This window comes from Phyllostomus hastatus, unplaced genomic scaffold (genome assembly GCF_019186645.2).
Source record: "Phyllostomus hastatus isolate PE091 unplaced genomic scaffold, TTU_PhHast_1.1 phas_contig_86, whole genome shotgun sequence".
Lineage (NCBI taxonomy): Eukaryota > Metazoa > Chordata > Mammalia > Chiroptera > Phyllostomidae > Phyllostomus > Phyllostomus hastatus.
Genome location: NW_025333977.1, coordinates 82,800,665 through 82,825,452, shown reverse-complemented (window position 1 = coordinate 82,825,452; position 24,788 = coordinate 82,800,665). Strand labels below are relative to the sequence as shown.

Genomic DNA, 24,788 nt, shown 5'->3' with positions numbered 1-24,788 from the left:
CTGGGGTACCCTTTTCTTCACATCCTCACCAGCATTTGTTTCTTGATTTGTTAATATGGCCATTCTGACCTGTGTGAGGTGGTGCTTCATTGTGGTTTTAGTTTGCATCTCTCTGATGGCTAGTGATGTTAAGCATCTGGAAATGGAGTTTTAAAGATATTAGGTGAAGAACAATCAATTTCCAGAAAACATTGGTAAAATGAAATCTGGGATTTGTGCAATTGAAGTTAGCAAGGCACTTCTATATTCTAGATGAAATGATTTCAAACTATGAGGAGTAATTTGGGATTGTGAGTAAGATTGTTCATAGGACAGTGAACATGTAGAAAGTGGATAAGGGAAATATAAACAATGCTAGTCAAAATGGACTTTATTTAACTTCCATTTTCTTCATTTATTTAACTTCTTGCTTTGACCCCCAACCAAAGTAAATATTAGTAACTTATTAAACTATCTGTAGAGCCTTGAAATCTGTAAAAATACTCATTCCTGAGTCTTCTTTGTCTCTCAGTAAATGTCTTTAGATATGTAGATATGTCCTTGATTTTGCAGCATTCATTTATATCAATGTGTTTTTCTGTTTATCCAATCTTCAATCTGTCCAGCTAAATTTTATTAAGGCATTTAATTGTGGGTTAAGTATTGAGTTAATACTTGGGGACACAAATGTAAAAGATGTTTCACTTATTTTTGCAGACTCCTTAATTATAATATTATAGATAAAATTTATGTCATAGGAGAGTTGGGAAATATTTTTACAGACCATTCACAATGTATAAAGCCTTCAAGCAAACAGAGTTTATTTTGACTTTATTCCCTTTTGTCTTATAGGGGAGGAACTCAGCTCAACAGACATTCAATTATTTTTTCATGTAGACAATATATAAAATAACGTTTTCCTCAGTAGGTACACTTAATTATGTGATTCCATGAATCATATTCTTGTTATGTTTAAGTATGTCTGATTGTATTTTATTCCTATTTTTGTGGGAATTATGCATTTCCAATTTGAAAACAATCATGAGCTATTTTTGTGTATCTGAGATAAACCTTTTAGTGATATCAAAGAATAAATGCAAAGTTTTGTAATTTTAAATCAATATATTTTACATTTTAGTAATAGTTACTAATAGTAAACTATTACTACTAACAGTAGCAGTAGATTGAATTGTATAAGATTAGATTAAATTGTATTTCTAAAGAGAATAAGCATGAAGTTTGCTGTGTTCTTTAAAAACAATAATGTCACGCCCTGGCGGGTGTAGCTCAGTGGATTGAGCGTGGGCTGCGAACCAAAGCATTGCAGGTTCGATTCCCAATCAGGGCACATGCTTGGGTTGCAGGCCACGGCCCCCAGCAACCACACATTGATGTTTCTCTCTCTCTCCCCCTCTCTTCCCTCTCTAAAAATAAATAAAATCTTTAAAAAACAAACAAACAAAAAACAAACAATAATGTCACTTTCAGTTAAGATAGTGGTATAGGCAGAATACCTCACCTCTTTGGACAACCACATCAAAATTACAACTAAAATACACAACAACTATTACTTAGAACCATCAGAAATCAAGTTGAATGGATAGCTGACAACTATGGAATTAAAGAAACCATATCCATTCACACTGGTAGGAGGAATGCAGATGTGGAATGGGCTGGTCCCTCACCCATAGTGGTGGATAAAATTCAGGAGGGATATCTGGAGAGTGAGGAGTCCCAGCCCTATTCCAGGCCACCCAGTGCAGGTTTCCAGTGCCAGGAAGATAAGTCCCCACAACTTCTGGCTGCAAATACCAATGGGGATTGAGTCTGTGGAAGAAATGCTGGAGTTCCTCTTGAAGAACACACACACACGGACTCACACACTCAGATTCACTGTAACCTCTGAGCTCCAGCACCAGCATGGCTGATTGAAAGTCACCAGTGGCATAAAGGGAGGAAATGAAGTGTCTGGTATCTAGAGGAACAGAGGTCATTGTCCCTTTTCTAAACCCTTCCCCCACAGAGCCGGCAAGCTTGTGCCATATCTGAGACTTCATCAACTTGACTGACATTCTTTGACCTGCCTTGGAGATCCCCAGAGACCCCGCCATTCCCATTTATGGGTCCATCCAAGATGCTTTTCCATATGAATGGAAAAATGAATGGCTGGTCTTGGCTCATGCTTCACCACTTCCTAAATCTTATCAAACAAGCAGTATTTGGCCTCAGTGAGCCCCAGGCCCAGCCCTAGCAGCAGCAGGTCTAGATTCACAGTTTGGCTTTGCTTGGGAATCACCAGACCCAGCACAAGTAACAGCCATCTCAGATTAATTTATAGCTCAGGCAGGTGGCCCTGGGCAAAACACAGATGGGGGCTGACCTTGGCTGTACCATCCAGGAAACACCTGGGCCAGCACACCTTGTAGACAGCTACAGACCATGTCAGAGCACCACTGCTCTGCCCCTGCACAGCAGATACACTACAGAGGTTAGAGGTTGGTAGTATTAGTGGTCACAGCCAATCCTTGCTGCTGACAGGCCTGGGTAAATCCATCCCTTTGATCTGTCAGCAGCAACCAAAGCTCAACTATCATAGGAGGCTGTCCTCAGCTCACACAAAGGGTGTACCTTGAGTACCCAGCTTGGATGATAGGAGAGCCTATGCTACTGGACCAGACCCTACAGGACACCTACTACATCAGGCCACACTATCAAGACATGGAGTCAAAGCAGCTCGACCTTTGAAAGAAACACAGGGAGGCTGCCAAAATGAGGAGACAAAGAAACACAGCCCTAATGAAAGAACAGATCAAAACTCCCCCAAAATGAGGTAAATAAAAAGGTGATAAGCAATCCATCAGATGCAGAGTTCAAACAAAACAGTGGTTATAAAGATGCTTAAGGAACTTAGTGAGGACCCCAGCAGTATAAGCGATCCAAGTCAGAAATGAAGGGTACACTAACTGAAATAAAGAACAATTTACAGGGAAACAACAGTAGAGTGGATGAAGCCAAGAATCAAATCAATGTTATGGAACATAAGTAAGCAAAAAACAACCAGTCAGAACAGCAAGAAGAAAAAAATGCAAAAAAAATGAGGATGGTATAAGCATCCTCTGGGACAACTTCAAACATTCTAGCATTCACATCATAGGGATGCCATGGGTGAAGAGAAAGAGCAAGAAATTGGGAATCTCTTTGAAGAAATAATGAAAGATAACTTCCCTAAATTGGTGAAGGGAATAGACATGCAAGACCAGGAAGCACAGAGAGTCCCAAACAAGATGGATGCAAAGAGGCCCACTCCAAGACACATCTTAATTAAAATGCTAAAGATTAAAGAGAGTCTTTTTTTTTTAAGATTTTATTTATTTATTTTTTAGAGAGGGAAGTGAGGGAGAGAGAGAGAGAGAGAAACATCAATGTGCAGTTGCTGGGGGCCATGGCCTGCAACCCAGGCATGTGCCCTGACTGGGAATCGAACCTGCGACACTTTGGTTCACAGCCCGCGCTCAATCCACTGAGCTATGCCAGCCAGGGCTAAAGAGAGAATCTTAAAAGCAGCAAGAAAAGAAGTTACCTACAGGGGAGTTCCCATAAGACTGTCAGCTGAGAACAAAAGAAACTTTGCAGGCTAGAAGGGACTGGCCAGAAATATTCAAAGTCATGAAAAGGAGGGACCTGTAGTGGAGGTTGCTCTATCTAGCAATGCTATCATTTAGAATTGAAGGGCAGATAAAGAGCTTCCCAGGTAACAAAAAACTAAAAGGCGTTCATCATCATCAAATCATTATTTTAGGAGATGTTAAAGAGACTTACATAAAAAAAAGAAGAAAATCAAAACTATGAACAATAAAATGGCCAAAGATACAAGTCTGTCAACAATTGAATCTAGAAAACAAAGCAAACACAATAGAGATAGAATCATGGACACTGAGAGCATTTTGACAGTTGCCAGATGGGAGGGGTGTGTGGGAGAATGGGTGAAGAAGTAAGGGGATTAAGAAGTACAAATAGGTATTACAGAATAGCCACAGGGATGTAAAGGAAATGGAGTAGCCAAAGACCTTATACACATGACTCATGGACATGAACAATGGTGGGGGGATTGCATGAGGGAGTATGGAGTGCTGGGTGGAGAGGGAGCAAAGGGGGAAAAGTCAGGACAAGTGTAATAGCATAATCAATAACATATAATTTAAAATAATGGCAAGGCATGTAAATGAAAGTTTTATGTGGAAGAGTTAACTGCTTGCTGTTGTGATTGAAGTATATGAAGATCTTACTAAAATTTCTTTACTGACAGCTTACTATACAGTTCTGGAAATCCCCACCATTAGCATCTAGTCCATTTCAAATGGAGTGACTTGTTAAAATGCAAGAAAGATACAGTGTATGTGCTTTGCTCTTTATTTGTGAATTAATTTGCAATATTGTTTTCACAAAACACCTCTCCAAAAGGTGTGCCTTGAGGGAAAACAGGGTTAACCAATACATAAGCATTAATAAAGAGGATAGAGAGGTGGGTTGCAAGTAAAGAGTAAATCCAAGAAATAAAGTAGAGGTTTCTGAGTAGCCAAATGCATAATTAGGGTAGCCAACTGTTCTTACTTCCATTAAGCCCATATGAAATTATATTATAGTTGTGTTCCCACCTAAGTTATAATCTTTTCCATGTCAGAGAATGCCTACTCAATCTTGTTATGAATAGCACTTACCATTGTTTCTTACAAGCAGTTAAGGTTCAGTAAATATTTTGAATGGAAAAAGAAAAGTGGGGAATCTAGGAGATCAAGTTTATTACAAAGAAGAGAGTCTGAAGAAAAACAGTATCAGGTCCTTCTTTTTTTTTGCCTTGACCAACTTTGCTTCCTGCCAACAATACCTCTCTGATTTACTCCTGCCAGAATTTGAGAGCTAAAGAAACTTTCTGTACACTCAAGTTAAACTCTATAGCATAGTTGGAAATAGGAGATAGATAGCAGGTATAAACGACTAGTTTCTTTAAAAATACTTCAATAAAATATGTTAATCTCCAAAGTAATTGTCACTTAATATTTGATTTAGATAAGAAATATAACTTGGAATCATCGTTAAAATCCTAACTGAACTTGTGTGATTGAACTAGCAATGCTTGGAAATACTGTTTAATACCTATTTAAAATAACATTTGCTTTATTGTAGCATAATTTTTTCTATCCTTAAGTTTATCAGCAGTATAATGTAACAATCAGGAAGAAGGGAAAGAAAAAGGAAAAAGGGAAAAAGTTTAAAATTTTTAGATAGTTGAAAGAAATGAAGTGAGAGAGATGAAAAATTTAAAAGTAAAGAAGTACAAAGAGAAAGAAGTTGTTGAAAGTTCCATGTTGTAAAGTTTTACTCAAGTTTGGATTTGCTTTGTGAGAAGTATTTTCAGCTATTAGGTGAAAGGTCTTCCTTCCTTTTCTCTATTTTCTGTCTAATGGCATTAAAGTAAATACCTAGTAAACTTTACCTATTATAAACAACTAGATGGTTTAAATTTTTCTTTTCAGTAGTAGAAACAAACCTTTTGAAAACTGATACAGATTAAAATCTCTAGAAAACATATTAATATTTTTTCTTCCTGTTATATTGACCTCTCCAAAGGATTAAGTTTATCTGTAAAATTTGTTTAAGATTTATAATTTTAATCTAGGATTATGCTCATTTAAAAAATAATACTGTTAAGGTGAAGGCAAGGATCTTCGATAGTTTTCAAGGAATCTTTTCTATCATTTGGGGTCTGTGCACAATTCAGGTCTCTACTGTCTCTACAAGGAGTGAAGCCCTTGGATGTTAAACATGTTCATAAGTTCAGTCTTTGCTTGGCCAGCAAGGAAACTAAACTCTATGTTATTTCTTCAAACTAAAACACACCAGAGATCATCTGCCTTGAAAACATACACATTATGCCCTGAAAAGAGTGTGGTGGCTTATATTTATATATTCAGCATTACCATGGTTTAAAGTGACTAAAAATATGCTTTGCCTATAATCTTTGTGTAAGCAGGACTGGACCACTCCATTATATGGAAGTATTCTGGGATCATCTCATTCTTGCTTTTTCCTTTTCTCCCTCCTTCTCCCTCTCTTTGAGGAAGCAGGGTATATAGATTTGATTAGAATATAACTATTTGGAACTATTTCACAAGATTTGACACTAACTCTTACAAACAAGTTTCTATGTAGTGTAGTAAGCCCTTGGGTTTGTGCTTCCTGTCTTTTTTCAACTTTATACAGGAGTAAAGGAAAGGTAAAAAACAAGAGGGTCTTTTATTTGCCACAGTGTTCTTCCCTTTGTTCAGAGTGAAGATTCTTTGTATTCTTTTCACACAGAACACAGCCACTTTTTCCCTCTATTTTAAAGGGTATAGTATTTCCTGAACTGAAGGACACATTTATAACATAATTTCAAAGAGATTTTGTTTATCGTTTTCATGGAAGATTTCTCTAAATTTTTGGCAAGAGATATTTGGCTTAATTGGTCACATTTATCTGTCTTTATTTCAAGGATCTCCGTGGTACTCAGATTTCTGTCTAAGGAATTTAAAGAATGTTCAATTATATACAGCCCATGAAACATATTTACTTATTCCTCTTCTTTTGTGTCAGCTATTTCTTTCCCAATGTTAAACAGTTGATAAAACTCTGTGTGTGTATGTGTGTGTGTGTGTGTGTGTGTGTGTGTGTGTGTATGTTTTGATAGAGGAGAGGCAGAGACAGAGGGAGAGTGGGCAGTCATTGCATTCAAGCCAGTAGTCCCATTTCTAGGGTGAGTGATTTTATTCTGAAGAATTTTTAATTCTCCACTTTTAAATTAATACAGTTTGAAAGGTTTGATACAATGTAGTTGAAATGAATTTGAATAGAAATTTCCACTTTTTTGGTTTACTTTTTGTTGTAATCAGTTTAGTATTGAATTAATAGCTGTATAACTTTTGTATAACTTCATGTATTTTATGAATCAAAAAATAAACATTTCCCTTTGTTATCTCAAAAATCATATAGTTGTGTGAAAGCCAAAGAGTTCATATCTGAGTAGATATTTGGTTGCTGTCACTATTTCTAACTTAGAGTGAATGTTATTTTTAAATAAGTATTTGTAAAGAAATGAGATTTATTGCAACATTCCTTATGCCAGGTACTTAACACATTTGTCTTACATAATACTCAAAAATTATCTCTGCATTAATATAATTAACCCCTGTTTTTAAAAGACAAAGTTGAGGCTTAGAGACAGTAGGCAACAACCAAGGTGGTTCGTAACCTAACTACAAATCTCTGTCCACTTTTCTCCATTTCCACTGCTGCTTTCTTAGTAGAGGTTACCAAGATCTCCATCCTGGACCATTGAATTAACCTGCAAACTGATCTTCTCAGTGTTTTCCTTACTGCCTCCAACCCATTCTGTAAGGGAAGCTGGTTTATTCTCAAATCATGGTATATTTCAGCACCTTCCTATTTCTCTTACAGGAAAATTCTGTAAGATTGGTCTCAACATTCTGTTTTTAAAATTCTTTCTTTAGTTTTTTTCTATTAATAATTTTTTGGGGGTGACATTGGTTAATAAGATCATACAGGTTTCAACATTTCTATGATATATGATCTGTATATTGCCATGTGTGCCTACCACCCAAATTACAGTCAAATCATCTGTCACCATATATTTGGCCTCCTTCAACCTTTACTACCTTGCCCCTTCCAACTGGTAATCACCATGCTGTTGTCTGTGTCTATGAGTAGAGGAGTAGGGGTATTAAAAAATAAGGTAAATGGTCAATGCTTACCATTTTGTTTTTTTCTTGGAGGAAAATAGAAAACGGAAGACAAAACCAGTATAATTTCTCAAAGATAATTATTTTTAGCAATAAATAGGCACTTATAAAGAAGTAAAGAAAAACAAAAATAAATAACACAGAGTCTTCTGAGCAAAGAGGAGATTGGAGGGAAGAGATAGTCTCAAAGATAGTCCCTCATTGCTGGTTCTAGACTGCTGTAGATGGAATGTGTCTGTCTCTTCCCAAATTGCATATCTTGAAATCACAACTCCCAATATGATGGTATTAGATAGTGAGGCCTTTGAAAGTAATTAGATAATCATAGAGGCACCTTCATGTGTGGGATTGGCACCCTTATAAAATGAGGTGAAAGATCTAGTTTGCTCTTCCCCCCATGTGAGGATATAGTGAGGAGTCAGCTCCTTGCAACCTGGGAGAGAGTTCTCATTAGAACCTGACCATACTGGCCCCATGTTCTTAGACTTCCAGGTTCTAGAAATATGAGAAATGAAATTTTGTTGTTGGTAAGCCACTCCATGCGTGATATTTTTTATAGCAACCTCCACTGCTAACACATAGAATCTAATATTATAATAGCAAAACTCAGTGATTTTTACCCAATTTGTCCTCACGGCCTGGAAAAGGATGAGAAAATATGGTATGGAAAACAGAGGAGTAGGAGAATATTAAGTACCTGGGCTGGTTGGCTCTGTAAAAGTAAAACTTTAGTCCTCAAACAAAAGCACAAAATGTAAGTGAATAAGTTGGGATTTAAGTACAGTGGGGAGAGCATTAAGAAGTGTTTACCTGCACAATTTTCAAGCAGAGTAAGAGCTGTACAGTGATTTATACATTTCATATTAAATGAAAAAACTTTGTAAAAATAGTACAGAAAGAGTATATAGCATAAAAAAACATTCTGTGAATATTCTAGAAGAAAATCTAACCTAAGATGCAAAAATAAAAAATAAAAAATTAAAAGTAACACAATGAAATGATCAAAGGATATGAAAATATGATTAATTGAAAATATATATAAATGTCCAATCTTATATATACACATACCATTTTCCATGATGAAATTGACAAACTTCCTACAACAGGGTAATATTCAGGATTAACGGTCATACAGGAAACGTATCACACTTGGTTGGTAGGAGACTAAATAGTATAAGTTTTTGGAGGGCAACTTAGAAATAATCCCCCAAATTTTTAATGTAAGGTAAATTCCACTGACAGAAATTTATGTTATATATATACTTTGTTTAGACTCTGCCTTTCTGATAATCCCTGTAATCTTATGCTTTGATTTATCTCCTATCAAAAAAAATGTTTGTCATCACATAGATTGGGGGGAAACAGAAATTAGTTATTTCTAATACCAAAAAGTACAAGAATTACAGAAGTAAATCTAGATTTTTAATCCATGTTCTTTTATTAACTTGTTTTTATATTAGATATTTTCCCTCTTGTCATATGTAAGGTTAATATTTGAGATTTTTAGAATGTTCAAGTGTACTTCCACTTCTCAAATGTCCAATATTACTTCCAAAGAAGTGTCCTTTGTATTTTACCTAATCAGTATCAGGAGCATTTTACTGATTATTTTTTAAAATATTGGTGGGGTACTCATGATAAATTTCCCAACAGAGACATAAATTCTTTCTTGGTTCTGGCATTAACTCCAGCACACGGACACACAGGGGGAATAAAGGAAAGGGCTTGAAATCAAGGTTCTTTCAACCATCTTGGTGAATGATGGTACCATTCAAAGAGATGGGAAGGACAGGAAAAATAACACCTTTTAGAGTGAGGATAAAATCTACAGTTTGAGATGTTAAGTTTGAAGTGTCTGTGGGGCATTCAGCTTAAGATATTCAGTGGCTAGCTGTATGCATAAGTCTGAAGAGAGATGGAAGAACTGAGGCATATGCTGGAGCTGCTGAGAGTCTTCAAAATAGAGATGAAGGTTGATTCACAAAAGATGTGAATATAATTACCCAAGAGGAAGTATGATGTGAGAGCAAGAGAGGGAGACAGGAGGAGGAGGAAGAGGGAGAAAGGTAAGGAAGAGAGAGGAGAAAGGGAGTGGGGAGGAGAAAGAAGAAACCTAGGAGCAGGAAAAAAAAAAAAAGAAGCCTGAAAAGGAAACTTAAGAGAGGACAGAGTCAGGAGAAAACCAAAATTTGTCATGAAACCAATGGATAAATAGGCTTTTAAAAGGTAGGGGTTGCCAAAAATATTAAAAATATCTGAGAAATAAAGTAAGCTCAAAACTGAATATATTTTATGGGATTCAGTAATTTTATAAGTTGTGATCTTAGTGGAAATAATTTAAATTACATTTTAAGGACAGAAGTAAGTTTTCAGTGGGCTGTAGAGAAGATGAGAGGTGAAGAAGTGAAAATTCTTTTCAGAAATTTTGAATAGGAATAAGAGAAGAACGTTTCGACAGAGCAAATCTTCAAGAAATTCTCTTCTTTTTTGTCGTTTGCATATTTTTTATATATTTTTGATGGAAGAATAAATACTTGCACAAGTTTATATGCTAAGAAGAAAGAGTTGATAAAGAGAAAAGGTTGAGTATATACCTGAGGAAAAGGGGTAAGTAATAAGAACACATTGCAAGTATTGAATAAGTATTTACTATACAGCTAATTGTGAGGTAGCTAAGTCCTGTGGGGTGAAAGTGTGGCATTCATAACACACACACATAGTATACTTTATTTAAAATAGTCTGTAACTATCTTCCTTTCTCTTCCTTTCTTTTTTTTTGACTTCACATATTCCAAACTTACTATAAGATAACAAATATACAAAGTGTTAAAGAACAAAAATATACATTAGCAAGTGGATAAATTTCAGAGTACACCTCAGTAATATGAAAACATATTAAAGTGAAGAAAGTATTTATTTATTTAGTCACTTAGTGATCCAGCAATATTTACTGAGTGCCTGCAGAGCTGGACTAATAAATAACAGTATATTTCTGTTCTCATACAGATTTCAGTGTACTGTGGAGGGAGGAAAGGGTAGAAAAACCCCAAAATAATTTCAAAATAAGAAGGTCATGTGACAATAATTAATAAAGATCCAGGCAAAGGGTTAGAGGGTAATTGTTTTAAGAGGTGGTATTTTACTTGAGATTTCAAGGATGAGAAGCATCTGATGATGCAGAAAGCCAGTGCAGGAAACAGCATGTCCATGTCTGAATGCTCCAAAGAAGAAAAGAAAGCCTTTGATGTTCAGTCTGTAACAGTCTAGATCCAGCAATTAGGGACTATCTTTGTGTCTGTTATGTGACTGTTCCCTCCAGCCTCCTCTTTCCTTAGAAGACTCTATTATTTATTTTTCTGTTTTTCTTTATTTGCATTTAAGTGTCTATGTATTACTAAAAATAATTATCTTTGGGAAATTATCCTGGTTTTGTCTTTCCTTTTCTACTTTCCTTGAATTAAAGAAAAAACAAAAGGTGAGCATTGACCATTTACCTACCTACCTTTCTCCTTCCCTCCCTTTCTCTTTCCCTCCCTCCCTTCCTTCCTTTCCCTCCTCCAATCATCTTAAGGTCATCCCAGTTCTCAGTAAGTATTTCTCCAAATTGAGGGCTATTATTGAAGGTTTTTTTTTTTTTCCAGGATTTTGTCCACTCAATTAAGAAAAACAAACTCTTTCTGGTGAGAGAATGTTGCCAATTAGGAGTTATGTTATTGGTCTCTCTCACCTTGGCTGCTGTTTTACAAAAATTATGGAAGGAAGTTGTATCCCTTCCTTTTATTAATTATTGCTAGCAATTTTTGGGGCAGGGGGAGGATAGGTGAGAAAAGTTCTGTCAAAGCCTCCAAATGTATTTTTTTATGTTGAAGATAATAAAATACATAATGTAAGTCTGCGTATTCTCCTTTTAAAAAATTATTACGGAAAATCTCAAATTTTACACAAAAGACGAGAGAGTGATATAAGAAATCATATGTGTCTATCACATAGCTTTAATCGTTATCAATAAATGGCCAATAAACCAAATCCACACTCAGTTATTTTGAAACAAATCCAAAATATAAGATTTCATTTATAAACATTTCAGTATTTCAGAGTAATTTTTAAACAACTTTTTTGGTCAAAAAAGAGGTTTCTAGAGAAATTCTTTTTGTCAGCTTTCTTTAAGTTAGATTACCATCTGATACATCTGTAGCCTATTTTGTGACTTTCCCTAATCAGAATACCCAGAAAGGTAGAGGACCAGAGAGCATTTGTAGCTTCAAACTGCTTGCCTCATTTAGGCCCTGGTGTGTTATATTTTTGTCATTGAAGTTTGTATGCACATTAAATCAGTAAAATGTTTTTAGAGGTGTTAGTGTGAGTCATATAGTTTTCTAGGTATTGCAGATACTTCAGTGAACCAAAACAGTGCTCTCCTGGAGCTTACAGTTCAGTGTTTAACTTTGAGAGGTGACTCTCGAGTTCAGACTCTGTTTATCAAAGAGTGTTTCTCAGTGTCTTTATGTTTTTTGTTTCTCTGTGATTTTGTTTTTGTTTTTCATTTGAGGATTAAAGCATTTCTTAGTAAAACATTGGCTTAAGAATATTGTCAAGGAGTCTGGTGAAATAGCAAAGTAAAATCACTCTTTATTTTGTGGCTTCACTATAAACTTATACAGTTGCTGTCACTTTATAAGAGCCTGAGGAAACAATTTCAGTGAAAACCTTATTGGCTGTTTTAATGATATCACATCTTGTAGTTCTTCTATGAGGAACATAACATAAACTTCTCTCCACATAATATAAGTGGGGGGAAGTTTGACTGGAACTGTATTTGTTTACATGCTGTGTGGTGAGTCTCAAATGCCCTATACACTATTGTAGGTAGAAGTCATTGTTTATTTTTGTATGTATGTTTGATTGGAATCTAATAATTACATAAAAGAGCTATATGTAAGGAACATATAAGGCATTCTAAATGTGCTAATTATGATATGCAGCATGAAGTAAAAATAACGTATGGTTTGTACACAAATAAAGAAACACTGTTTCATTACTATATGATAAGGTTGATAAAGTTATTTTGGACTGAATTGCTGATAATTATGCTTAAGAAAACTTTATGATATAAATTAGTAGTTTAAGATGGCAATCTTCATTGCAGTAGGCCAAGAAAAAGATGACAATAAGCTGTCACAGAGAGATGTAGATAGAACTGCTTGTTGAGGAAGTAGGTTGTCACTAATGCTTTCTCAGGATTTCTTTTATCAAGGATTTTAAAATCTTCCATTGTGTACTGTTGCATTTGTGTTATCACCATATTATAATTTTCAACAAATATATATTGAGAATATATGTTATAGGCATTGTGCTGGAATTTGGAGGTACCGTGATGATTAAATGAAGCATGGTTCATGGGTCTTCCAGACTGATTGATACACACACACTCATACATATAATCATATTAAATAATCACACAAATATATGAATATTTACTTTCAGATACTGCTACTAAATTGTGGTTAGTTTGTGCTGGCAAGAAATACTTAGTATGTAGAGATTTATATTTTAATGACTGTTTAAAAATTTAAACCTGTTTATGCCTGAAATTTTTTTCTCTTTGTCTTACAGTTTCAATTACAAATGGAAGCATTGCTGATTTGTACACATGAAAGGTACTGAGACTTCTTACTTTGTAGGAAGTTCTAATATTTCCCATTACTATAATATATTATTATAAGATGCCTCAGTTGCTTGGAATGTATTCCACCAGTGGAAAATGGTGAATAGTGAGTTAAAAGTGTGAGATCATTGGGTTAATTATGTTCTGTCAGAGTACCATTACTATCCTTTAAATAAGAAAAAGTTTTAAGGTAGAAAATTTTTAACAAGTTAAAATTAACCAGGGACTATAAAGGAAAGTGATTTCAGCAGGATAATTTATATCCTCAAAGTTTCAAACAAACAAAGCAAAGAAAGGTGTATATATGGCATCTTATTTTTTGAAGATAATTCTTTCCATCCTTTGTTCTTTGATCTCTACATGAGCAGAAACACAGAAAGTGGTAACGGGGCCAAGGGTGCTAGATGTCTTGGCACTCATTAACTACAGCAATTAGCACCATTTAGATTGATATATTTCCAAGATGAAAGCAAACTAGGACCAGACAAACAAAATGTGATGGTAGCATTTGTGAAGGTGGTAGCATTTGTGAAGGTGGAATGACAATTACCAACAAGAAGCAGAAAAGAAACAGAGCCCATCTTAAAAGACTTGGAATATTTGAAAAATTGATTATATGATAAGTATAACTACATAACTACAATTCTCAAAGGACTTATGAATGCTTCAATAGCATTCAAGTATAATGAAAAGACACCAGGGCAGTGCACTTTAGTAGTCTGCTGGCTTGAACCCTGTGATATAATGTTCTTGTAATACTTTATGGGTGACTGAAGTAAATTGGTGACGAATGTTTTCCAATTATTGGCTCTTCATATCAGATCTCTTAAAGAACATTTTGTTCTGAGAATATTATGAAGTTAATTGATTGAGTTTAGAAATTGCTTGACAATTTTACTATAGTGTTAACTTTTCTCCTCTCCAGATTGTGTAATTTTTGTCCTTTGAGCTGAGGTCAAATTATAGTTGTTTGGATTTAAGCAGTTTGCTCAGTTATACTTCACCTGTCCTACCTAACCATTTTATAAGTACTGGCACAAAGAAAGAAAAATCTAATTTTTTCCAATGCTTTTATTTCCTTTATTTATTTAGATAGCAATTTAAATCTGTTTTTCTTCTTGACAGAAAAAAAAAAAACAATTTGGATGGATTAATTTTGAACCTAAATAGTTTGTTGATGAATCATTAATGATTTTATTCAGTGGGTGTATTTGAGATAAAAGAGAATTATAATGCACCAAAATAATGATAAATTCTTTATTTTAAAGAAAATAAAGGCTGAGAATTTCATGGTGCTTACTAAGTGAATTATGTAATATGGAGTGCCCTGAGGCATTTAGTGTATGCTCTAAATGTCTTTTAGTTTTTCAAGCAGCAGATATTCATACTATACATACAATAAAAAGAAGTTACAGATTTAATAAAAATCAGAATGGTTTGAACGTTAACATTAGACCAATAAAAATTAAAGGATATCTGAAGCTTATTAATTCTTTTAGTCTTCATGTGCCTAGAAACATTTGTTTCATTTAAAAGTTGTATTACAAAATTAATGGACTGAGGGCAGAAAGGGAATTTGAAGGAATGTGAAATAGAGTCTGGATATATACTGAATACAGGTGGAAGATGTTTGAGGAACATTTATGGAACAAAGTGCAGTTTCTTTCTACTAAGGTCTAGGTATTCAAAAGCAACAGGAAGAGTAAATGTGGCAATATAAACTTGCAAAAAGAAATACCTAGTATTTCTGCTCAGAACAGAAACCTATGAAGAAAGATTCTGCTCAAACAGAAACCTATGAAGAGGTGGCAGTGAAGAAGTCAAAGGAAAAACTGAGCAAATAAAAAGTGCAGACAGGAGTTAGAAATAGAGAACAACGTGCCTCAACAAAAATGGGAACAACAAAAATTGAGGGTATTACAATACAGAGCACTCCAAATGACAGAACAGGAATTTAAAATTGTATGTGCAAGAAGCAGATAACATGACTGGAACTGAAGTATTTGTTTTTTCCTGTGAGAGCTGCAGGACAAGACATTCCTAAGCAACACAACTCTGGACTAGGATTAGTTGTACTCTCTCAAATATATTTTGAAGTAAAAAGCTGAAAGCCAAATGCCTTCAGCCACATGAAGTACCCAAAGTCTTGTGTAATACATTGTCTTTAGTGTTTTATGGCTTATTCAAAAAATATAAATTATATTTTAAAATTGATATGTAGGTGAGCATGGTTGCTATACCTATGGATTACCAAAAGTAATACCAATAATAGCCAATCATTCAACAGTCAGTTCAGTCCTATTATTTAAAAAAACAAACAAAAAAACCCTTAAAATATTCTATTAAATCTCACGAAAGTAGTTTCAGTGACAAGGTTTCAGATCTTTGCAAATGATAACGAATTTAGAGACATATAATGACAAACTACATTGCTAGGTCTAGACAGATTTAGATAAATAATGACCCGCTTGTTTATCGCAGCCATAGTCTTTAACTTTGAGTAAAGGAATCTTGAAAGTAGTTCAACAAATATATATTCTCTTTTTTTAAATATATAAATTTTCTGTTTGGTGGGTGATAAAGATGCAATATGGAGACTTCGTTATATTATACTCCTTATATTCCCTGTTCTGTTTTATACATAAGCCTGTTTTTCCTTTTCACCTTTATTCATCTCCTTTAAATAAGTATTTATTCTATAAAATATGTATACTCTTTCTATATGTATATGAATATGTGTATATACACATGTATGCATATTCTCTCCATTTATGCTCATATAGTCACTCTTTTAAAACATTTCTTGAAATAATTCTTTTGGGTGGATTAATATTACATCAGTTTTTTAAAAAATATATTTTATTGATTATACTATTACAGTTGTCCCATTTTTCCCCCTTTATTCCCCCCCACTCTGCACACCCCCTCCCACCTGCATTCCCTGCTCCTTTATTTCATGTCCATGAGTCGTACGTACAAGTTCTTTGACTTCTACTTTTCTTATACTATTCTTAACCTCCTCCTGTCTATTTTCTACCTACCATTTATGCTACTTATTCTCTGTACCTTTTCACCCTCTCTCCCCTTCCCACTTCCCCACTGATAACCCTCCATGTGATCTCCATTTCTATGATTCTGTTCCTGTTCTAGTTGTTTGCTTACTTTGTTTTTTTGTTTTGTTTTTTGTTTTTTTTAGGTTTGGTTGTTAATAGCTGTGAGTTTGTTGTCATTTTACTGTTCATATTTTTTATCTTCTTTTTCGTAGATAAGTTCCTTTAACATTTCATATAATAAGGGCTTGGTGATGAGGAACTCCTTTAACTTGACCTTATTTGGGAAGCTCTTTATCTGCCCTTCTATTATAAACTATAGCTTTGCTGGATAGAGGAATCTTTGATGTAGCTCCTTGCCTTTCATGACTTGCAATACTTCTTTCCAGCCCCTTCTTGCCTGTAAGGTCTCTTTTGAGAAATCAGCTGACAGTCTGATGGGAACTCCTTTGTAGGTAATTGTCTCCTTTTCTCTTGCTGCTTTTAAGATTCTCTCCTTATCTTTAATGTTGGGTACTGTAATTATGATATGCCTTGGTGTGTTCCTCCTTGGGTCCAGCTTCTTTGGGATTCTCTGAGCTCCCTGGACTTCCTGGAAGTCTATTTCCTTTGCCAGATTGGGGAAGTTTTCCTTCACTATTTTTTCAAATAAGTTTTCAATTTCTTTGTATTCCTCTTCTCCTTTTGGCACCTTTGTGGTTTGAATGTTGGAAAGTTTAAAGATGTTCTGGAGGTTCCTAAGCCTCTTCTAATTTTTTTGAATTCTTGTTTCTTCATTCTGTTTATGTTGAATGTTTATTTCTTCATTATCCTCCAGACCATTGATTTGAGTCCTGGTTTCCTTCGTGTTACTGTTGTTTCCGTGCAGATTTTTCTTTATTTCACAGAATGCAACCTTTATTGCTGCTTGGGTCTTTTTTATGCTGTTGAAGCACCCAGTGAATTCCTGGAGCATCCTGATACCCAGTGTTTTTGAACTCTGCATCTGATAAGTTGGTTATCTCATCGTCACTTAGTTGTATTTTTTCTGGAGCTTTGAACTGTTCTTTCATCTGGGCCATTTTTTTTGTTTGTTTGTTTCAGTGTGCCTGTTACATAGTAAGGGGTGGAGCCTTAGGTGTTCACCAGGGCAGGGCAACTCATGGAGCTGCTTTGTGACGCTATATGTGGGGGAGGGGACCTAGACGGAACAGTGCTGCTTGCTCTGCTCTCTGCTGGTTTTCAGTCACTTTGCCAGCTACCCACAAGTAAATTGGGCCCTTCTGGTGCCGATTCCCGATGGGTGTGTCTCTTCAACAAACTGTCCTTGAGGCTGGGAGTTTTTCCTGCTGCCTCAACCCGCATAGGTGTTTTCAGTCAGAGGCTTTGAGGCTTTATTTTTCCACTGTTGGAACCCTGGGTTTCTTGGTCTGTCTCGCTCCCCAGTTGTTCCTCCCAGTTTATTTGCACTTGCATGTGGGACCGCCCAGTCTGAAAGCCACTGCCTCACCTGGTCGTCCAGTTGCCACCTTGCCTCAAGTCCTCTCTATCCAGCTGCCCATCTCTGCCCCTCCTGCTGGTCTGGATGAATGTTTTTTTTTTTAACTCCTTGGTTGTCAGACTTCCATACTGTACAGTTTTCTGTCAGTTCTGGTTGTTTTTTGTTTCTAAATTGTTGTTGTTCTTCTTTTATTTGTGCAAGGAGGCACAGTGAGTTTACCTACGCCTCCATCTTGGCCGGAAGTAGTACATTAGTTTTATTACAAATGGCAGACTTCTGTTCTGTTAAATGGAAGCTTCTATTAATACTAGAATGAGACAGAACATTATTGCTACAGTATAAGTTTGTATGGTTGGATGTCCTACTGGTTCTAGACCTCTTGGTTCACTGAAAATTTGACAGGCTGTTAGATGGAGTAAAGGGTAAGATGCAGTCATGGACTGTAGGTTTTTCATTCCTTAGTTATTGCTATATTTGTACTTTACATTAATGGACAATTTTTACCTTGTGACAAAGGTCAACTTTTTATATTGCTTGTTATTTGATTTTCCCCTCATGTTGGAATGGCATTTTTAATTGAGAGTATTTTTTTAAGGTGATTTTTAAACTGTTCTTTTCCTAGATAATTGCTTGCATGAATACATAGAACTGGATGTTTGAATTTTAGGTATAAACATCCTGATTTCTCATTGAAAAGACCTGTGAAGTTTAGCATCAAAGACAAAAGCAACCTTAACTAATTAAAAATCATTATCATTTTTTAACAATCTTACTGTAATATAGTGATAGTATATATATTTTTCATATATATATATATGGCACATATGTGTACACACACAGAACTTTTTTTTAAATGTACCTTAAAGAACAAAATAAATGAACAAATAAAATTTAAACAGTCATAGACACAGAGAGTGGACTGGTGGTTTCCAGAGGGGAGGGAGGTTGAGGCACTAGATGGAAAAGGTGAAGGAATTAAGAAGTACAAATTGGTAGTTAGTTAAAAGATAGTCATGGGGATGTAAGTGCAGCATAGGGAATATAGTTGATAATACTTTGATAACTATGTATGGTGGCAGGTGGGTACTGGAAATATAAGGGAGACACTTTGCAAAGTGTATGGATTCTCAAAACTGTGCTGTATGCTTGAAAGCAATGCAAAATAATATCGAGTATAAACTATAATTGAAAAATAAAATTTAAAGTTTTTAAAAAACACTACACTTATACAAGCCCTGGCTGGCGTAGCTCAGTGGATTGAGCACGGGCTGCGAACCAAAGTGTCACAGGTTTGATTGCCAGCCAGGGTACATGCCTGGGTTGCAGGCCATAACCCCCAGCAACCGCACGTTGATGTTTCTCCCTCTCTCTCTCTCTCTCTCTCTCTCTCCCTCTCCCTCCCTCCCTTCCCTCTCTAAAAATAAAAAAAAAACAAAAACAAAACCAAAAACCACTACACTTATACAAATTAAAATATTACTAAATAAAGTTTATGGGTAATGAAGCTATTTACAGTGATGTCCTATATTGTGAAAATTTGTTCAAAAATTTTATTATAATAAATGCACTTGAGTCACTGCCCAAACATGAATTCCTATAAAATAAACATATACGTATAACATATACACAATAAACATATTGCATAAACATATATGCAAACTGAGATGTATAAAAAGGATATTGACATTATTTTTGTTGTTCTGTCATCAAGAAGTTCTGTTTTTGTAATTCAAACATTCTCCTTTCCTACATACTCAAAAAATTCACCATTAACAGGTGTATTCCAACAGTGAAAATGTTTGTATCTTTGTCAAATTAAATATTATGTTAAAATATTTTATTCACTTTCATGGAGAATGCTGTTCTCATAAATATTTGAGTAGAGGCATTTTGAAAGTGGCTGGACTTACAGTTCAAAACATATGCAATTTACATGCTAGTATGATGATTTCAGTAATTCATTGCATTTTGAAACTTTTTATGAATAATAGCAGTATTTGGTTTTTAAGACATAGTATTCAAAATATTTTGAATAAAATTAAGAGATGTTTGTCTCCCAAATTAGAATCTGTCCACATAATAACTAAAGTAATCTCCATTTTTAAAAACTTAATTTATGAAAATTTAGGATTTGCAAAAGAGATAAGGAATGATGGGTTGCTTCATAGAAAAATTATGGTTTGTAAAATATTTTAAATGTACAATTTTTTAATGAAATTTGATTTATACTTATTTAACATATAAAAAGAATCAGCTCCATATTCCAAAACATATTTTTTAAACAAATGCAATTGGCTACTGTGTAATAGATTTTTTAAATGCATCCAAATGAGTATTGTTCTCTGCAAAGTAGTCACCTTGGGAAATATTTCTTCATTTAAGAAGTATGGCCATTGCTCTAAATATTGTACTGTATTAGAAATACCTTCAGAGCAAGCAGCATATCCTTCTGAATATTTTCATTGACAACTACCCTTTAATTTAATTTGATTTTTAGAAATAATCAAGAGTAATTTAGAGCCATATTTACTAAATAGAAAGTTTATTGCCATAGCAAAACCTGGCCTATTCTGACTTTTACAGTTCTCTACACCCCTTTTCCTCATTTTCTAACCTCCAACTTTACCGCCTACTCCAATTTAGTGCCCTTTGGCCTATCCACTACATCCAAACTACTCTAAGTCTTTGGCCTGTTTTAGATGATCAACAAGGACATTTATTTTTAAGATACAAAAATAAAACCATTTATCTTGTGTGGCTTTGTGCAATCTCTTACGGCAGCTTTAAAAGAGATGTGTATAACTTACAGTACTTTGAGAGTGACAGAATTATTGTAATAAAGATATTACCTGCACTGTGATAAAGGGTATTTGGATCTTCAGCTTTTGGATATCTGATATGTTTCTTTAATTTAGCAAATCAGTAGTTACTGAGCACATATATTATTCAAAACACTGTAGTAGGCACTGAGGCAAATGCAAAGAGGGAGAAATAATGAGCCTAACCCTGACTCATGGACAGAAAGGGAGAAGAGTATCTTTCAGTGACTCTGCAGCAAGATAGATTTAAGTGTTCTTTGAAGTTACAAAACACTACGTAAATACAGGAGAGGGAGAGATTCATTTTAACTGGGGCATGACAGGTAAATCAAACCTAGAAGGGCATAGATTGAAACTTTGACAGGTAGAGATAGAAAGAAAGGACATTCTAGGAAAGAGGAGGTCACTTGTTAAAGTATAGAGCAGGGTTTATGTCTTTTAAAAAATGAACATTTTACTTTTTAATCAAAGCTTTCACAGTAAAAACTGTTCAGTTTTCAACTCTACCAACATTGTAGGGCTTGAATAGATTTCATTCAGTTTAATCGCACAGTCTTTGTCTTTTGTCCCTTTGTGTGTGCCCTAGTGATCTTCTCTGTTTTTCTCGTATGATATCTTCTTCCTTTTTCTCTGTCTCCTTTTCTCACCTTCCCTATCTCTTCCATTCTTTTCTCATAGTCTTCCTTCCATCTTGATTGTCCATAATGAGAAATTGAAATATACCAGTTAAATTTAGTATGTTTATGTTTCCTGTTCATAATTTTAGAGATAGGTGGGTTTAACACAAATCCAGTAAAAAAAATAAATTCAATTTTAAGTATACTTTTCATAAAATTAAATTGATCCATTTCAAATATAGAGTTTGATAAATGTTTACAAAGATATATAGCCTTTTAAATTTAATCAACTTGTAAATTAAATATTTTTATCACTCCTAAAAGATCTCCACTATTCCTCTGCTGTCAATTCATTCTAAAACTAACTCCAGGTAACATCTGATCTTCACTCTGAGATTGTAGATTGGTTTAGCCTGTCCTACAATTTTATGTAAATGGCATTATACATTATGATTTTGTGTCTTACTTAATTTGTTTAATATGGTTTTCAAGTTCATTTATCTTGTAGCATTTTTTAGTTAATAGACTTTACTTTTTAGTTAATAGACTTTACTTTTTAAAGCAGTTTTAGGTTTATAAAAAAAACCCATAAAAAACTGAGAAGAATGTACAGAGTTCCCAGATATCCAGTCACACTCTACCCCAGTTTTCCTGATTCTTAACTAACCTCATGCATTAGCATGGTATATTTGCTACAATTAATGAACCAGTATTGATACTTTATTATTAATGAAGGTGCATAGTTTACATTAGGGTTTGTTCTGTGTTGTTAGTACTAAGGGTTTTGATAAACACAGAATGTCACATGTGTACCATTATGTTATCAACAGAAGATGTCACTGACTTAAAAATTTTCTTTGCTGTACCTCTTTATATCTCTCCCTACACTCTTCTTCTCTCCCCTGCCTTTAAACTCCTGGCAAGCTTTTTACTATTTTTATAGCTTACCTTTTCCATGATCCATATGGTGGAATCATATAGTATGTAGTCTTTTCAGACTGGCTTCTTTCATTTGATAATATGCATTTGAGATTCCTCCGTATTTTTTTTTTTTGTGGCTTGATAGCTGATTTCTTTTTAGTGCTAATAATATTCCATTGTATGGATATACCAGTTTGTTTCTGCATTTACCTATTGAAGGACAGACACCTTGGTTGCTTTCCAGTGTTTTGCAATTATAAATAAATATGCTATAAACATTTATGTGCAGGTTTTTCTGTGAATATATGTTTCAACTAATTTGGGTGAATGCAAAGGCACGTAATTGCTGGATCATGTGATAACACTATATTTAGCTTTCTATAAAATTGTCAAGCTGTATTCCAAAGTGACTGTAACATTTTGCATTCCCATTAGCAATGAATGAGAGCTCTTGTTGCTCTACATCCTCACTAGCATTTGGTGTTGTCAGTTGTTTGGATTTTGGCCATTCCAACAGGTGTGTAGTAGTATCTCATTGTTGTTTTCATTTGTAGTTCCCTAATGGAATATGATGTTGAGCATCTTTTCATGTGCTTATTTGCCATCTGTATATTTTCTTTGGTGTTCAGATCTTCTGCACAATTATACTTGCATTTTCTTATTGTTGAGTTTTCAGAGTTCTTTGTCTATTTTGGATACCAGTTTTTTATCAGAAATGTGACTAGCAAATATTTTCTCCTAGTCTGTGACTTGTTTTTCACAGAAGTTCTTAATTTTAATTAAAGTCCAGTGTATTAGTTATTTCTGTCATGAGTCATGCTCTTAGTGTCATATTAAATCCTCTTTGCCCAACTCAGTGCTACCTAGATTTTCACCTATGTTATCTTCTAGAAGTCTTACAGTTTTACATTTTAGATTGACCATCCATTTTGAGATAATTTTTGTGGAATTTATAATGTCAGTGTCCAGATTTTTTTTTGCATTGGGATGTCCAGTGTTCCAGGGCCATTTGATAACAAGGTTGTCTTTGTTTCATTGTTTTGCCTTTGTGAAAAATTAGTTCACTGTACTTGTGTGGGTCAGTGTTTGTGCTGTCTGTTCTGTTCTGTTGATCTATTTGTCTATTTTTTTTACTAATACCACACTGTCTTGAGCACTGTAGCTTTATGGTTAAGTCTTGATGTTGGGTAGTGTTATTCCTTTGACTTCGTTCTTCTCTTTCAATATTGAGTTGATTATTCTGTGTCTTTATCCTCTTCATATAAACATAGAATCAGTTTGTCAATACCTGCAAAATAACTTACTGGCATTTTAATTGAGATTGTTGCAGTGAATCAACAGATCAAGTTATGTTGGTAAGAACTGACAACTTGACAATATTCAGTCTTCCTATTCATGAACATGAACCCTCTTTCCATTTATTTAGTTTTTGTATTTCTTTAACCAGAGTCCTGTAGTGTTCTTCAAATGGATCTTGTACTTATTATTTACAGTTATACCTAAGAACTTATTTAATATTTTGGTACTAATGTAAAAGATGTTGTGCTTTTAATTTTAAATTTCAGTAGTTTATTGGTGGTATATAAGAATGCTATTGAATTTTGTATACTTCTAATGCCAGACTCTTGCTTTTTCTAAAAGAAAAACCCCAAAACTAATATAAAATATTAAATTACTATTTACTTTCATCTGATTTCCAATTGTTTTTTAATATGAAACAGTCTTCATCATAAATTTATCATACTGCTATTATTGGTTACAGCCTCATATTTCTATTTTAATTTTAATTTAATTTAATTTTTAAACATATTTTATTTATTTATTTTTAGAGAGAGGGGAAAGAAAGGAGAAAGAGAGGGAGAGAAGCTTCAGTGTGTGGTTGCCTCTTGCATGCCCCCCTCACTGGGGACCTGGACTGCCACCCAGGCATTTGCCCTGACTGGGAATCAAACTGGTGACCCTTTGGTTCCCAGGCTGTGCTCAATCCACTGAGCTATACCAGTCAGGGCCTGTTTTTATATTTGAACTTTATTTTGGAATGCATGTTATATATGGTATAATGCAGGAGCTCTAAAATAGGGAGCTGCCTAAGTGTTTGTGATATTAACAACAAACAAACAAACACCCAGAGGACTAGCAGACACAGACATGACATTTGTTACTCACATTACAGGGGTGTGCACTGATAGTGGTGGGTCAGTGCAAGAAGGACCACACCTCCTGAGGCTCATTATAAAGGGTCCCAGAAAAAGGATGCACATGTCCCACGTGTGACTGTAAACTGCATTACCTTAGTGTGTATGTGTAGAAAGAAAAGGTCAGAAGCTGTCACAGGACAGGAAACTACTCCCAAAAGGAGGTAATGAGGTTGTTTAATCCACTCCCAAGAAAATACACAGTCCTTCTGGCCAGGGACCCCCTGTTCAGCTTTCCTCAAGGGTGGTAGTGGAGCCATGTCAAC

General features: G+C 34.7%; 1 protein-coding gene across 4 annotated transcripts in view; it reads left to right on the top strand.

Annotated features, from left to right (window-relative positions):
* The window catches only part of ZBTB20 (zinc finger and BTB domain containing 20), a 798,652-nt gene that overhangs the window by 87,628 nt on the left and 686,236 nt on the right, over nt 1-24,788 (top strand). For all 4 annotated transcript variants that reach the window (XM_045852096.1, XM_045852097.1, XM_045852098.1 and 1 more), the window contains one exon: nt 13,389-13,432. The gene's annotated coding sequence lies outside the window, so the exon portion shown is untranslated. The remainder of the gene's footprint in view (nt 1-13,388; nt 13,433-24,788) is intronic.